This window comes from Bubalus kerabau, chromosome 9 (assembly GCF_029407905.1).
Source record: "Bubalus kerabau isolate K-KA32 ecotype Philippines breed swamp buffalo chromosome 9, PCC_UOA_SB_1v2, whole genome shotgun sequence".
Lineage (NCBI taxonomy): Eukaryota > Metazoa > Chordata > Mammalia > Artiodactyla > Bovidae > Bubalus > Bubalus kerabau.
The window spans coordinates 52,176,741-52,192,937 of NC_073632.1; positions in this window are offsets into that span (position 1 = coordinate 52,176,741).

Genomic DNA, 16,197 nt, shown 5'->3' on the forward strand with positions numbered 1-16,197 from the left:
ATTTTTATAAAATTTGTGAAAATATAAACTGTAGTGACATAAATCAGACCAGTGGTTGCCTAGGGACAGACAGTAGAAAACAAATAGGGAGGGAAATCATTAGGAAATTCTTGACAGTAATGCAAATGTCCTTTATCTTGATGTGGTAATTGTATCGTGGGTGTATAAATATGTAAAAACTCATCAAATTGTACTCTTTAAATAGTAGCTTATTGTACACCAATAATACTTTAATTTCAGTTAAAGCTGGAAAACAAAATAGGACAAATAAAAAAATATAAACAGTTATAAGGCAATAGCACTTATAAACCTAAGGTTCTTTTTTTTCCTCAGGGCATTTGCTAGTTTGATTTACAGATATTTTTTCCCAGTCTGTGCTGTGTGTTTTTATTCTCCTAAGAGTGCCTTTCAGAGCATAGGAGTTCTTAATTTCAGTTGGCTCCAATTCACTAATTTGTTTTCTTTTATGAAATATACTTTTGGTTTCATGCCTAAGAACTCTTTGCCTAAACCAAGGTTGCAAACTCTTTTTACCCAAAATTTTCTTCAAGAAGTTTTATAGTTTTAGGTTTTACACATGGGTCTATGATTCATTTTTAGTTTTTTTTATATTTGGCTTGAGATTGGATCAAAGTACATGTTTTTGTATATGTGATCAATTTCCTAGAACAATTTGTTGAAAAGACCATTGTTTTTTGAGTTTGCATCTTTGTCAAAAATCAACTGACAACATATATGTAGTTCTATTTCTGGAGTCTAATCTGAGGGACCTATCTGATACATAGAGACTAAACAGATAGTAGCAGTCTTGGAGCTTGCATCAGTTAGCCTCTGTAGGTTAGAAAGAGAAAAATTAGCTTCTAAGGTAATCAAATCCAGAGGTCAAGATCCCAGGAAGCTAAAAGCCCACTCAGAGATTTTTGTCATCTTAAAGAATTAAGAAAAAAACAAACAAACAGCAACAAAAAATGTTGAGTTCTCTTTCACCACCCAAGAGAGAAAGAGTGCTGGAAAACACTGAGGTCCTTGAAGGGCTTCATGCAGTTAAGGAAAAACCAGAAATAAGGCAACTTCAGTTTCAAACTCAAACCCAGAAAATTATATTAAAGCCCCACTAGAGGAAGAAAACATCATCCAGACTCTTCACAAGTTTTCATACACAAAATCTACTTTTAATAAAATTACCAGACAAGCCAAGAAAAATGAGCAATAGCCAAAAGACAAAGAGCAAAGCTAGCCTACAAAAACAGATTCAAAGTAGATAGAAATTTCAGTGTCATCAGGCATAAAATTTAAAATAATTATGGTTAAACTCTCAGGAAACTAGATTACGAGTTGTAGAATTTCAGTTGAAAGTAGAATCCTAAAAATCTAATGGAAATGGTAGAATACAATAAATAAAACAATACTTCTGCCAAAAAATTTATACAAGCATTTGGGGAGTTTATTAATTGTATTTTATAAAAATAAATGATTGAGAAAAGAGTGGTCTTTTAGAATTTTCAGAAAAGAGTACCTTTCCAGAATTTTAAATTCCTCTCTTATTCCAAACTATCCCACACCTACTTCCAGCTGCTGCTGCTAAGTCGCTTCAGTCGTGTCTGACTCTGTATAACCCCATAGAAGGCAGCCCACCAGGCTCCCCCGTCCCTGGGATTCTCCAGGCAAGAACACCAGAGTGGGTTGCCAATTCCTTCTCCAATGCATGAACGTGAAAAGTGAAAGTGAAGTTGCTTAGTCCTGTCTGACTCTTCGCAACCCCATGGACTGCAGCCCACCAGGCCCCTCTGTCCATGGGATTTTCCAGGCAAGAGTACTGGAGTGGGGTGCCATTGCCTTCTCCGACACCTACCTCCAGAGCAGCAGCTAAATCCTTCCCCTTTATTTGAGTGAAGGAGTTCCAAAGGGCCACAGGCTCCTGGAGTCCCAGTTTCTCTCACAAGAGAAATCATGTTGAATTCCTTTTTCTTAGATTTGCTTCAAAGAGGAATCCCATGAATCTTTCTTTACATTATTGACTGTCTCTGATAAACACAAGGTTTAGACCGTACGGAGAAGGCAGTGGCATCCCACTCCAGTACTCTTGCCTGGATAATCCCATGGATGGAGAAGCCTGGTGGGCTACAGTCCATGGGGTCGCTAAGAGTTGAACACGACTGAGCGACTTCACTTTCACTTTTCACTTTCATGCATTGGAGAAGGAAATGGCAACCCACTCCAGTGTTCTTGCCTGGAGAATCCCAGGGACGGGGGAGCCTGGTGGGCTGCCTTCTATGGGGTGATTCAATAAATTAAAAAGTCAAGAGTATTTTTCATTAATAGAATTGACTCAAATTTGTTTTTAAATGTTTAATGTTACCATTCTCACAAAATGAGGTTGGAAAACACCTTTCAACTATTACATAAAAGCCACCTCTTTTGTTTTCATTGTAAATGAAAAAATGTAATGATACTTCATAAATTTCAATGTGCAAACCAATGGGAAATCCTTGTATCTGTTTTGTAATTTTTATACTTTCAAAACTGAAGAAGAATACACATACATAAACCTGTAAAAATCTTACATGTACAATTCAATAACAATCACAAAGTGAACTCACTACTGGGACCCCACCAAGATGAAGAAACAGAATACGTCTAGCATTTCAAAGATCCCATCATCCTCTCTCCCAGACACTATAACTCCCTCCTTCAAGAATACTCTATAACTCCCAGTTCCATAGACTGGTTTTCCCTCTTTTTAAACTTACATAAATGGAATTGTACAACTACATATATCTTTGAAAGTTGTTCTCCATAATGGATTCATATAAGTTTTTTTTCTAAAATATTTTGTGAAAAGTCTTTTACTAATGTTGCATAGGTAAATATAAATTGATATAGATTGAGCTATATATAGATTTCAGTCCAGTTCAATCACTAAGACATGTCTGACTCTTTGTGACCCCATGGACTGCAGCATGCCAGGGTCCCTGTCCATCACCAACTCCTGGAGCCCACTCAAACTCACATCCATCAAGTCGGTGATGCCATCCAACTATCTCATCCTCTGTCGTCCCCTTCTTCTCCCACCTTCAATCTTTCCCAGCATCAGGGTCTTTTCAAATGAGTCAGTTCTTTGTATTAAGTGGCCAAAGTATTGGTGTTTCAGCTTCAGCATCAATCCTTCCAATGAATGTTCGGGACCGATTTCCTTTAGGAGGGACTGGTTGGATTTCCTTGCTGTCCAAGGGACTCTTAAGACTATCCTCCAACACCACAGTTCAAAAGCATAAATTCTTACTCACTCTGTTTTCTTTATGGTCCAACTCACATCCATACATGACTACTGGAAAAACCATCGCTTTGACTATATGGATCTTGGTCAGTAAAGTAATGTCTCTGCTTTTTAATATGCTGTCTAGGTTGGTCATAGCTTTTCTTCCAAAGAGCAAGTATCTTTTAATTTCATGTCTGTAGCCACTATCTGCAGTGATTTTGGAGCCCAAGAAAATAAAACCTGTCAATGTTTCCATTGTTTCCCCATCTATTTGCCATGAAGTGATTGGGACCAGAGGCCATGACGTTAATTTTTTTAGTTTTAAGACAGCTTTTTCACTCTCCTCTTTCATCATCATCAAAAGGATCTTTATTTCCTCTTCACTTTCTGCCATAAGAGTGGTGTCATCTGCATGTTTGAGGTTATTGCTGTTTCTCCCGAAAACCTTGATTCCAGCTTGTGTGTCATCAGTCTGGCATATCACATGATGTACTCTGTGTATGGGTTAAATAAGCAGGGTGACAATATACATCCTTGACGTACTCCTTTCCCAATTTGAAACCAGTCCATTGTTCCATGTTTGGTTCCAATTGTTGCTTCTTGACCTACATACAGATTTCTCAGGAGACAGGTTAGGTGGTCTGATATTCCCATCTTTTTAAGAATTTTTCAGTTTGTTGTGATCCATGTAGTCAAAGGCTTTAGTGTAGTCAGTGAAGCAGAAGTGGATGTTTTTCTGGAATTCTCTTGCTTTTTCTGTTATCCAACAGATGTTGGCAATTTAATCTCTGATTCCTCTGCCTTTTCTAAATCCAGCTTGAACATCTGGAAGTTCTTGGTTCATGTACTGTTGAGGCCTAGCTTGCGGAATTTTGAGCATTACTTTGCTAGAGTATGATATGAGTGCAATTGTGCCATAGTTTGAACATTCTTTGGCAATGCCTTTCTTTGGGATTGGAATGAAAACTGACCTTTTCCTGTCCTGTGGCCACTGCTGAGTTTTCCAAATTTGCTGCCATATTGAGTGCAGCACTTACTTACAAATTCAGTTCAGTTTGGTTCAGTCGCTCAGTTGTGTCCGACTCTTTGCGACCCCATGAATTGCAGCACGCCAGGCCTCCCTGTCCATCACTAACTCCCGGAGTTCACCCAGATGCATGTCCATCGAGTCAGTGATGCCATCCAGCCATCTCATCCTCTGTCATCCCCTTCTCCTCCTGCCCCCAATCCCTCCCAGCATCAGAGTCTTTTCCAATGAATCAACTCTTCGCATGAGGTGGCCAAAGTACTGGAGTTTCAGCTTTAGCAGCCTTCCTTCCAAGGAAATCCCAGGGCTGATCTCCTTCAGAATGGACTGGTTGGATCTCCTTGCGGTCCAAGAAGACTCGCAAGAGTCTTCTCCAACACCACAGTTCAAAAGCATCAATTCTTTGGTGCTCAGCTTTCTTCACAGTCCAACTCTCACATCCATACATGACCACAGGAAAAACCATAGCCTTGACTAGACGGACCTTTGTTGGCAAAGTAATGTCTCTGCTTTTGAATATGCTTTCTAGGTTGGTCATAACTTTCCTTCCAAGGACAACTTTCTAGAGAGACAAAACCTACCAAAACTGACTCAAGAAAACTAAAAAATTCAAATAGAGTCATGACATGTAAGAGAGACTGAATTAACAACAACAGCAACAAAAATCCCACAGAAGAAAGCCAAGGCCCAGATGGCTTCATCGGTAAAGATATCAAACAGAGGAGTATTAAGTAAAAATTAATATTGTTCAGAAATGATCCCCTTCAAAAATCAAAAAGAACACTTCTCAACTCATTTTGTGAGGCCAGTATTATCCTGATAATAGGTTTACCTTGCCTACACTCAATACTTCTGCCCAAACTACCATCTGTGAATTTACAGAATGCCTTATCCACTGTCATGGTTTTCCACAGAAGATTGATTCTGATTAAAGATCTTAGTTCACAGCAAAAGCTACCTGTTCATGGAACTCACTAGTCTTACCACATTCCTCATCTGGTTTGATAGTACAATGGAATCACCTGTTGAATACTCAGTTACAGCACCAATCAGGTGGTAATACCTTATAGGGCTGGGGTAAAGTTCTCCAATGGAGAAGGCAATGGCACTGCACTCCAGTACTCTTGCCTGGAAAATCCCATGGGTTGAGGAGCCTGGTGGGCTGCAGTCCATGGGGTTCTTAAGAGTCGGACACAACTGAGCAACTTCACTTTCACTTTTCACTTTCACGCATTGGAGAAGGAAATGGCAACCACTCCAGTGTTCTTGCCTGGAGAATCCCAGGGATGGGGGGCCTGGTGGGCTGCCATCTATGGGGTCACATAGAGTCGGACATGACTGAAGTGACTTAGCAGCAGCAGCAAAGTTCTCCAAACAGCAGTAGTCTCAGTCGTCTACCAGTATAAGGTGGTATTTCTCCCATAAGCAAAATTCATGAGTCCAGAAATTAAAAGATGGAGAAAGAGAGAGAGATCTACCTACATACCTCTTTCGTAAATTTCCTAGTCGCCAATTTTCCTAATTATGTTCCTACCAAGTCCCTGCCCACCCAGCCAAACAGTTGGCCACAACCCATAAATCAGTGTAAAATTCCACATTTGGCCATTTCTTCTTCCAGGTAATGAGTAATTGAGTGTGCTGTTTGAAGTTCTGCCCACTGGGGGAAGATTTCACTGTCTTTCAGGGTGTTACAGAAAGGGGCAAACTGTATAGCTGTCTGCTCTTGGGTGGTATCTGCTTAGTGCGTGGAACCACCTGTAAACTAGGCCCAAGTCATCTCTTCCTCTGTCAACTGATCATAGGGAACTCCCCATGAGGCCATATATACTGGCCAGTAGAGAGAAGGTATTATAGGAGGAATGGGGACCATGGGTATTTGAGTCACTTATTGATGTAACTTGCTTATGCCATCAAGGCCTGCTCAGGTTCAATCATATTTATACCACTTCCATTTAATAATGTAATACTGCTGGATACCCAACTATATGACTTGGTGGGTCAGATAACATCCAGTTCCTCATAGGTAATTTAGCTGACATGGTAACTCTGTGGTCCATGGTTAAGCATCCAGTCTCTACTAAGGCCAAGTAGTGGCCAGGAGCCACTTCTCAAAAGGAGAGCTTATTTGCAGAGGATGGCAGGGCTTTGTTAAAAAATGCTAAAGCCCCTACTTCAGTTCACCCATTGCTGTTGCTGTTGTGATTCACTTGCTAAGTCACGTCCGACCCTTTATGACCCCATGGACTGCAGCACACCAGGTCTCCCTGTCCCTCACCATCTCCCGGAATTCACCCAAGTTCACATCCATTACATCAGGGATGCTATCCAACCAACTCATCCTTTGTTGCCCTCTTCTCCTTTTGCCTTCAGCCTTTCCCAGCATCAGGTCCTGCCAAAGTCTCCAAACTGCATCTCTGTCTGTCAATGGCATTTCAAGCACCATTGGGCCTCACAAATATGACCTAAGTGGCAGAGCAGCCTGGACTGATTACAAAGTCTTCTGTTCTGTATCTTAGACCTCCAGTCTCTAGAACTGTGAAGGAATACATTTATATTGTTTAAGATACTAAGTCTATGGTATTCTGTTATGGAAGTCTGAGTTAACAAAGATAAATTTTTGTACCAGGATTTAGGTGCTGCTATAACAGATACTTGAAATTGTGGAAGTGGTTTTGAAACTGGATAATAGGTAGAGAATAGAAAAATTTTGAGATGCATGGTAGAAATATGGATGTTCCAAGTGATTCTGGTGAGGACTCAGATGGAAATGAGGAATGTGTTATTAGAAACTGAAGAAAATGACATAAATCACAGCAAGATCCTCTATGACCGACTTCCTGGAGTAAAGGAAATAAAGACAAAAATAAACAAATGGGACCTAATTAAGTTAAACTTAAAACCTTTTGCACAGTAAAGGGAACTATAAACAAAGTGAAAAGACAACCCTCAGAATGGGAAAAAGTAATAGCAAATGAAACAACTGACAAAGGATTAATCTCCAAAATATACAAGCAGCTCCTGCAGTTCAATACCAGAAAAGCAGACAACCCAATCAATAAGTGGGCAGAAGACCTCAAAAGACATTTCTCAAAGAAGATATACAAATGGCTGATAAACACATGAAGATATGCTCAACATTGCTTCATTATTAGAGAAATGCAAATCAAAACTACAATAAGGTATCACCTTACACTGGTCAGAATGGCCATCATCAAAAAATCTGCAAGCAATAAATGCTGGAGAGGCTGTGGAGAAAAGGGAGCCTTCTTATAAACTGATACAGTCATTGTGGAGAACAGTATGGAAATTCCTTTAAAAACTAGGTATAAAACTACCATATGACCCAACAGTCCCACTACTGGGTGTATACTCTGAAGAAACCACAATTGAAAAGACATATCATTCATTGAAGTACTATTTACAATAGCTAGGACATGGACGCAACCTAGATGCCCATCGTAAATGAACAGATAAAGAAGTTGTGGTACATATATACAATGGAGTATTACTCAGCCATAAAATGGAACATGTTATGAGTCAGTTCTAATGAGGTGGATGAACCTAGAGCCTATTATACAGAATGAAGTAAGTCAGAAGGAGAAAAACACATATTGTATATTAACACGTGGCTGCCCTGGTAAAGAATCTGCCTGCAATGCAGGAGATTTGGGTTTGATCCCTGGGTCGAGAAGATTCCCTAGAGGAGGACATGGCTACCTACTCCAGTACTCTTGCTTGGAGAATCCCATGGGCAGAGGAGCCTGGCAGGCTACAGTCCACAGGGTCACACAGAGTCAGACACGACTGATGCGACTAAGCAGCAGCAGCATGGAATCTAGAAAGATGGTACTGATGAACCTATTTGCAGGGCAGCAATAGAGATGCAGACATAGAGAACAGATTAGCAGACACAGTGGGGGAAGGAGAGGGTGGGACAAATAGAGAGATCAGCATTGAAATATATGCATTACTATATGTAGAATAGATAGCCAGTGGGAATTTGCTATATGATCCAGGGAGCTCGAACCTGGTGCTCTGAGACAACCTAGAGGCGTGGGATGGGGTGGGAGGTGGGAGGAAAATTTAAGAGGGAGGGGACATATGTATGCCTATGGCTGATTCATGTTGACAGAAATCAACATAATATTGTAAAGCAATTATCCTCCAATTAAAAATTATAAAAAAAGAAACTGAAGGAAAGGTGGTTCTTATTATAAAGTGGCAGAGAATTTGGCTGAACAGTGTTCTAATGTCTTGTGGAAGGTAGCACTTGAGAGTGATGAAACTGAATATTTAGCTGAAGATTTGTTATTTAGTTGCTAAGCAGTGTCTGACTCTCTGCTACCCCATGGGCTACGCCCGCCTGGCTCCTCTGTCCGTGGGATTTCCCAAGCAAGAATACTGGAGTGGGTTGCCATTTCCTTTTCTAGGGGATCTTATCAACCCACAGATTTGAACCTGTGTACCCTGCGCTGGCAGGCAAATTCTTTAACAGTAAGCCACCAGGGAAGCCCCTTAGCTGAGAATATTTATAAGCTAAATATTAAAGGAGTGGCTTGGTTCTTCCTGTTCATAGTAAAATGTGACAAGAAAGAGGTGAATTTCTCTTTCTTCCTCCATGTAAGGACACAGTGGGATGATGGCCATTGCAAGCTAGGAAGAGAAACCTTACCAGAACTTGGCCATGCTTGCTTGCATCCTTATTTCATACTTCCAGAACTGTGAGAAAATACATTTGTATTGTTTAAGTCACCCAGTCTATGGTATTTTGTTATGACAGCCTGAGCTAATGAGTACAATGACCAATTGAGATTTATCCCACAAGTGCAAGATTGACTTCATATTAAAAAATCAATTAATGTATTATATCACATAAATAGAACAAAGGAGGAAAACCACATGAGTATCTCAATCAGTTCAGTTCAGTTGAGTCTCTCAGTCATGTCCGACTCTTTGCAACCCCATGAATTGCAACATGCCAGGCCTCCTGATCCATCACCAACTCCTGGAGTTCACTCAAACTCACGTCCATCGAGTCGGTGATGCCATGCAGCCATCTCATTCTCTGTCATCCCCTTCTCCTCCTGCCCCCAATCCCTCCCAGCATTAGAGTCTTTTCCAATGAGTCAACTCTTCGCATGAGGTGGCCAAAGTACTGGAGTTTCAGCTTTAGCATCGTTCCTTCCAAAGAACACCCAGGACTGATCTCCTTCAGAATGACTGGTTGGATTTCCTTGCAGTCCAAGGGACTCTCAAGAGTCTTCTCCAACACCACAGTTCAAAAGCATCAATTCTTTGGCGCTCAGCTTTCTTCACAGTCCAACTCTCACATCCATACATGACTACTTGAAAAACCATAGCCTTGACCAGATGGACCTTTTTTGGCAAAGTAATGTCTCTGCTTTTGAATAAGCTATCTATGTTGGTCATAACTTTTCTTCCAAGGAGTAAGTGTCTTTTAATTTCATGGCTGCAATCACCATCTGCCATGATTTGGGAGCCCCAAAAAATAAAGTCTGACAGTGTTTCCACTGTTTCCCCATCTATTTCCCATGAAGTGATGGGACCAGATGCCATGATCTTAGTTTTCTGAATGTTGAGACTTAAAGCCAACTTCTTCACTCTCCTCTTTCACTTTCATCAAGAGGCTTTTGAGTTCCTCTTCACTTTGTGCCATAAGAGTGGTGTCATCTGCATATCTGAGGTTATTGATATTTCAATAGGTGAGGAAAAAGTACTTGACAAAATCAACACACTTTCATGATGAAAACATTTAACACTTAGGAATAGGAAGAAACTTCCTTCACCTGATAACATCTATGAACCTCCTATAGCTAGTTTTACACTTAATGTTGAAAGACTGTATGCTTTGCCAAGAGAAAGATGTTCACTCTCCCCACTTATATTCAGCATTGTATTGAAGGTCCTAGCCAGGACAATATTAGGCAAGGAAATGAATTAAAAGTTACCAATGTTGGGAGAAAGTAAAACTACTTTGGTTTGTGGATGACATAAGCATGTATATAGAACACCTTAATGCAGAATTAAGAATTCATCAAAAAATTATTAGAACAAACAAATTTAGCAAATTTAGCAAACATAAGATCTATATTCAAAAATTGATTGTATCTCTATGTAATAGCAATGAGTATAACAAATGTAATTAAGGAAACAATTGCTTTTATAATCATCAAATACTTAGGGATAAGTGTAAAAAAGAAGTATGAAACATGTATTATGAAAAAGATAAAACATCATTGAAAGAAATTTTGAAAGACCTGGGTAAATGAAAAGGCATACCATATTCCTGGATTGGAAGGCTCAATATTATTCATATGTCCGTGCTCTCCAAACTGATCTATAGATTCAATTAAATCTCTATTAAGATCCTACCTGCCTTTTTGGAAAAGATTGACAAATTGATCCTAAAATTCACATGAAAGTGCAGGAGTCTAGATAGCCAAACAACCCTGAAAAAGAAAAACAAATCAAAAAAACTCACCCTTTCTTATTTTGAACTTGTTACCAAGTTACAATATTCAAGGCAGTGTGTTTCTTCTATAAGGTTAGACATATAGGTCAGTGGAATAGAACTGGGAGTCCAGTCCATACATATATGGTCAATTGATCTTAGGATGCCAAAATCATTCAATGGGGAAAGATAGTCTTTTCTACAAATGTTGCTGTGACGATTGTTTATTTATGTGCAAAAGGATAAAGCTGGACTCCTGCCTCACATCATATACAATAATTAACTCAAAATCAATTAAGACTTAAATGTCAATGTTAAAACAATAAAATTCTTAAAGAAAACACAGAGTAAATATTCATGACATTGGATTTGGCAATGTTTTCTTAGTTATAACATCAAAACCATAGCAATCAAAGAAAATATAGATACACTGGACTTTATCAAAACTGACAAGTTTTGTGTGTCAGAGGACGCTACCAATAAAGTATAAAGACTGCCCATAAAGATTCAGAAAATATTTGTAAATCATATTCCTGACCGGTATTATCATCCAAAATAGGCAAAGAATTGTCGTAATTCAAGAAAATAAGATAAACAGATCAATTTAAAAATGGGCAAAGCATTTGAATAGATATTTCTCTAAAGAAAATATACAAATGCTCAATAAGAACATAAAATGATACTCAGCATCATTAGTCATTAGAGAAATGCAAATCAAAACCACTATCAGATACCACTTCACACCCACTAGAGTAGCTATAATGAAAGAAGTGGAAAATAACAAGTGTTGGGAGGATGTGGAGAAATTGGAACCCTCAAATGTTACTGATGAAAATGTAAAATGGTAGAGCCATTTTAGAAAAGATTTCAGCATTTCTTCAAGAAGTTAAATCATAGAGTTATCATATGACCCAACATTGCATTTCTAGCTATATACCCAAGAAAATTGAAAATATATATTCACATAAAATTTGTACATCAGTGTTCATAGCAGTGTTATTCATAATAACCAAAAAGTGGAAACAACCCAGACATCCAGCAACTGGTGAAGGTAGTAACAGAATGTGGTATGCCCATACCATGGAATATTATTATGCAATAAAAAAAAAAAATGAACTATTGATTCACATCACAATACGGATGAATCTTGAAGACATGCTTAGTGAAAGAAGCCAGACACAAAATGCAATGTATTTTATGATTCTGTTTATATGAAATATCCAGAATAGGCATAACCATAGTGACAAAAAATTGCTTAGTGGTTGCTGAGGGCTGAGGGGAGGAGGGCATAAGGAGTGACTACTAATGGGGAGGAGATCCCTTTATTGGGTGATGAAAATGTTGTACAATTAAATAATGCTGATGACTGCATAACCTTGTGAATATACTTTTAAAACCCCACTCAGCTATACACTTACAAGTATGTTTTATTGTACATGAACTATATCTCTATTTTAAAAACATACTACTCTCTATATTGGTATAACCACATTATATGACTTAATTATCTGACGTAGGACACATGAGCGGACTCTGGTCTTGTGGTGCTTTTTCTTGGCGCTCTGTTATTAGTTAATTGGGTAAAACTGTTCCTGTTGTATTCAAGCGATCTCCTCAGAGACAAAGCATCCACTCTATCCAAGTTGTTACTACCCCACCACTCTTCTCTCCCATATCTCAGCAGGGCTCTAAGGCTTAGGAGTATGGTAACTCCCTTGTCCGTTCGTACCAGGGTCTTCAGAGCATGCCCACTGTGGTGACTGAAAGGAGAGAGACTCCTCCCACAGGTAGTGATGAACTATCTCATTTTTGTGGGACAGCAAGGGGCATCCCCTGAGCCTGGGATCAGCTGACTCCTGAAGGAAACTGAGTATGTGCTACATTCTCATTTTTACCACACATATCCCAGAATGATATCCATCTGACCTAAATCCATCTCAGACAAACTAAATCTTTCTACCCATAGTGGATCAGGGCCACAGGAAAGCTCTGTTACTGATGGGGATGTTTAGTACCCTCATGTATGGTTGTGTGGAAAGAACAAAGGGTGTCCACATGGGTCCCAGATCACTGTGCAGATGCTTATCTTTTTTTTTTTTTTGCTTCTGAGACAACCTCTGAAATGAATAATCCTGCATATCCAGGCAATATTTTAAGCTTCTAATAAAAGACAAAACAATTTTCTCTATATTTGGGAAATCAGAGTTGGAGTAATACCCTGAGTTCTTTAAAAGTATTTCTTTTCAGGCACTAACCTGAATTATAAAGCAGAATAAAAGATTCAGAGCATCATCAGAACTTACAGGTTTTACTTCCTGCTGAAACAAATCTATCTATTCTCTTTTTGTGATGTTTACTTACACTGTCTTTTCTTCCATAGACCTTCATCTTCTCCAGATTCTTCCTATTCAAATTTTTTCTTCCTTCTCTTCTCTAAACAAAAAAGAACCAAGAAGTCTTAAATGACTTACTTGCTATTGTTGTTGACCTCTAGTCTCTTCCTTCTTTCAGCATTGTATTTTGAAGAGTGAATCTGTGAAATTAACTTTAGTTTCAGTGACTAATTATACTTAACCCTCCTTTCAAAAATGATGTAAAAATGAACACCTTATGAGTAAATGCTTACAGGGAAAGAGTAAGTTGCCTAGATATTAAGTGATCATTTAGGCAAAATATTGTTACTCAACATGCCTTCATTTGCACTGAATTATTTATCTAGATGTCATTACACTGTCTTAGGAAGAACTTCATTACAAAGTGCCCCAACATTTATCAGCCAAAGCTTTTCAGAATATCTTGGCTCAACCGAGACTCCATGGGTCACTTTCATAGTAAGTAAGTAAACAATTGAGTCAGAAATAATTGGCCTTGAAGAATATGTTTTCTAATTCAAACTAACTAAAATGTGTAAACTATGATTCAGTTGCCTTCAGGATTGTTTTTAATAAAAGAGGTGTACTCCACCCAGCTATTTTTACTTTTAACTTCTCTTTTTTTGGGTCAAGATGCATGATTGTACAACCAATGTTTAAGTTCCAGGTCTAAGCCATTGTTTCCCTCCTGTAGTAGTTCTCATTTCTCACCGTACATTAGAGAGTAGCTTCTTTCTTGTGTTACAAGAGGAAACATGGTTTTCACCTGTTGTTTTGTGTTTTATGAAAATTCCCCACTTTTCTCTACTTGCACCAGAGCAATTTCCTATAGTTTAGTGCATGCATGCTCAGTCATGTCTGACTCTTTGTGACCCCATGGATCGTAGCCCACCAGGCTCCTCTGTCTATGGGATTCTCCTGGCAAGAATACTGGAGTGGGTTGCCATTTCGTCCTCCAGAGGATCTTCCTGACCCAGGGATGGAACAGTATCTCCTGCATTGGCAGGTGGATTCTTTATTGCACCACCGGGTTAGTTAAGTGTGGTCCAATCATAAGAAAATAAATAGATATTTCTATAAATCTAGCACAGGTAGTTGGCTTAGAAGGCAACACTTTGTTGTTAAAATTAATATCTATACAAACAGTTTTATTTCCCTAATTAAAGGCCAACACTTTTACATTTGAAATGACAATCCAATTTACAAGAAAATATTTTGCTTGCAAAACTGCATCTGGACCACAATTCATCTCAATTTCTGAAGCTTTGCCTACTTCACGGTTTTCTCTTCTTGAGTTCTTTAGAGGTCTGGTTAACAATGCTTCCACCCCTTAAACTGTTTTGCATCAACTAACGAACAATGAATCATCCTTGTTAACAAGTATTAACGGTCGAGTTGATTTCTGGTTTTATCCCAGGGTCAGTTCTAAATGGAACTGCATCTATATAACGCCAAAATCATCAATTAAAGAGTTCAGGAAGCAGTTAATCCTTTGTTTATGTTGTCTGGATTTTTTTCTTTCTATAAAATTAAATGACTGAGTCATATAAATTGTTCATTTCAGCACTAGGAGAGTCTCATTAGTCCTAATCATTTAATTAAATATTTTTGGAAGATAATTAATGATGTTTAAGAAAGTAGTGTGCTATTCTTGCTGATTCAAGAATGGCTACTCTATTAAATTGAAATGCCAGTAAATGGTGACAAAAATACACTGTGAAAGCTATGTTTTTCAGATGTTACCAAGTAAGAGTAATGGAATCTAGTCACAGCTTTCTACTCCCAATTTTGCTTATCTAAGTTCACATCCCCCTCCTTCTAGCCACAGCACCATCATTTTTTCATTTACTTTTGGGCTTTTGAATGTGATAGTAGGATGGCTTTTGCAAAATTCTTAGGTCAATTTTTTAGCTCTAAAAATAAATATAATACATAGAAGCAATGATTGAGGTGACAGCATCTATAATGTTTCTTAAGGTCTGCAGATGTTGATGTTGTAACAGTATAATATGAATTATTATTGAGAACTCCCATATGCTCAGAATCAGATGTAAAGAGGTTTCAATCTTTTTTTTGTGTGTGGACACAGAATATTTTTTTTAAATTCTCAAGAGAATACTACTCAGCCATTAAAAAAAAAAAAAAAAAAGAACAAAGTCTAGCCATTAGCAACAGCATGGATGGACTTGGAAGTTACGCTAAGTGAAATCAGTCAGATAGAGAAAGGCATATACTGTATGATATCACATTTATGTGGAACCTGAAAAATAAAATGAGCTAATAAATGTAACAAAAAAGAAACCCACAGACATAGAAAATATACTAGTGGTTACCAGTGGGGAGAGGAAAGGCAGGAGGAACAAGATAGGGGTAGAGGATTAAGAGGTACAAACTACCATGTATAAAGTAAATAAGCTACAAGGATATATTGTACAACACAGGGATTATAGCCAGTATATTATAATAACTATAAATGGAATATCGCCTTTAAAAATTGTGAGTCACTGTGTGGTACACGTGAAACAAATATCATATATCAACTAGACCTCAATTTTTTTAAAAGACCAAAAAACAAAACCTATAATATATATTGAAAGACTTTTGAGATGTTTTCTTTTTTGCTGGCATTTGTGATCTTTCTTATTTAAATTGTTGTGCTTAGTCACTAAGTCAACAAATAAATACAAATATATTGAAATTTAAATATAGTCCTCAAAAGAGCCCTCTAAACAAAATACAATTGTTCTTTTGGTGTACTTCAAAATAATGGCACCATCACAAAATTTTTTTAAATAATTAAAAAAATTAATGTTTAAAAAATTCTCAAAAGAAAACTAGCTCCTTTAGTTATTTGTTTAAAAAATGTAAAGCGCAGAATGCCTGAATATATTTATCCAAAAGTAGTCAGGAAAGCTGAGTTTTTGCTCTGTTTTATTTTGCAAAGGATTAGAAATGGAATTCAGACTCCAAAATAGAAATGTTTCAATATTCCAGAGAAGAACGATTGGTACATGGAAAGCGTGGATTTGAGAAATGGCAGGATATCAAGGTTGGAATGAAAACTGAC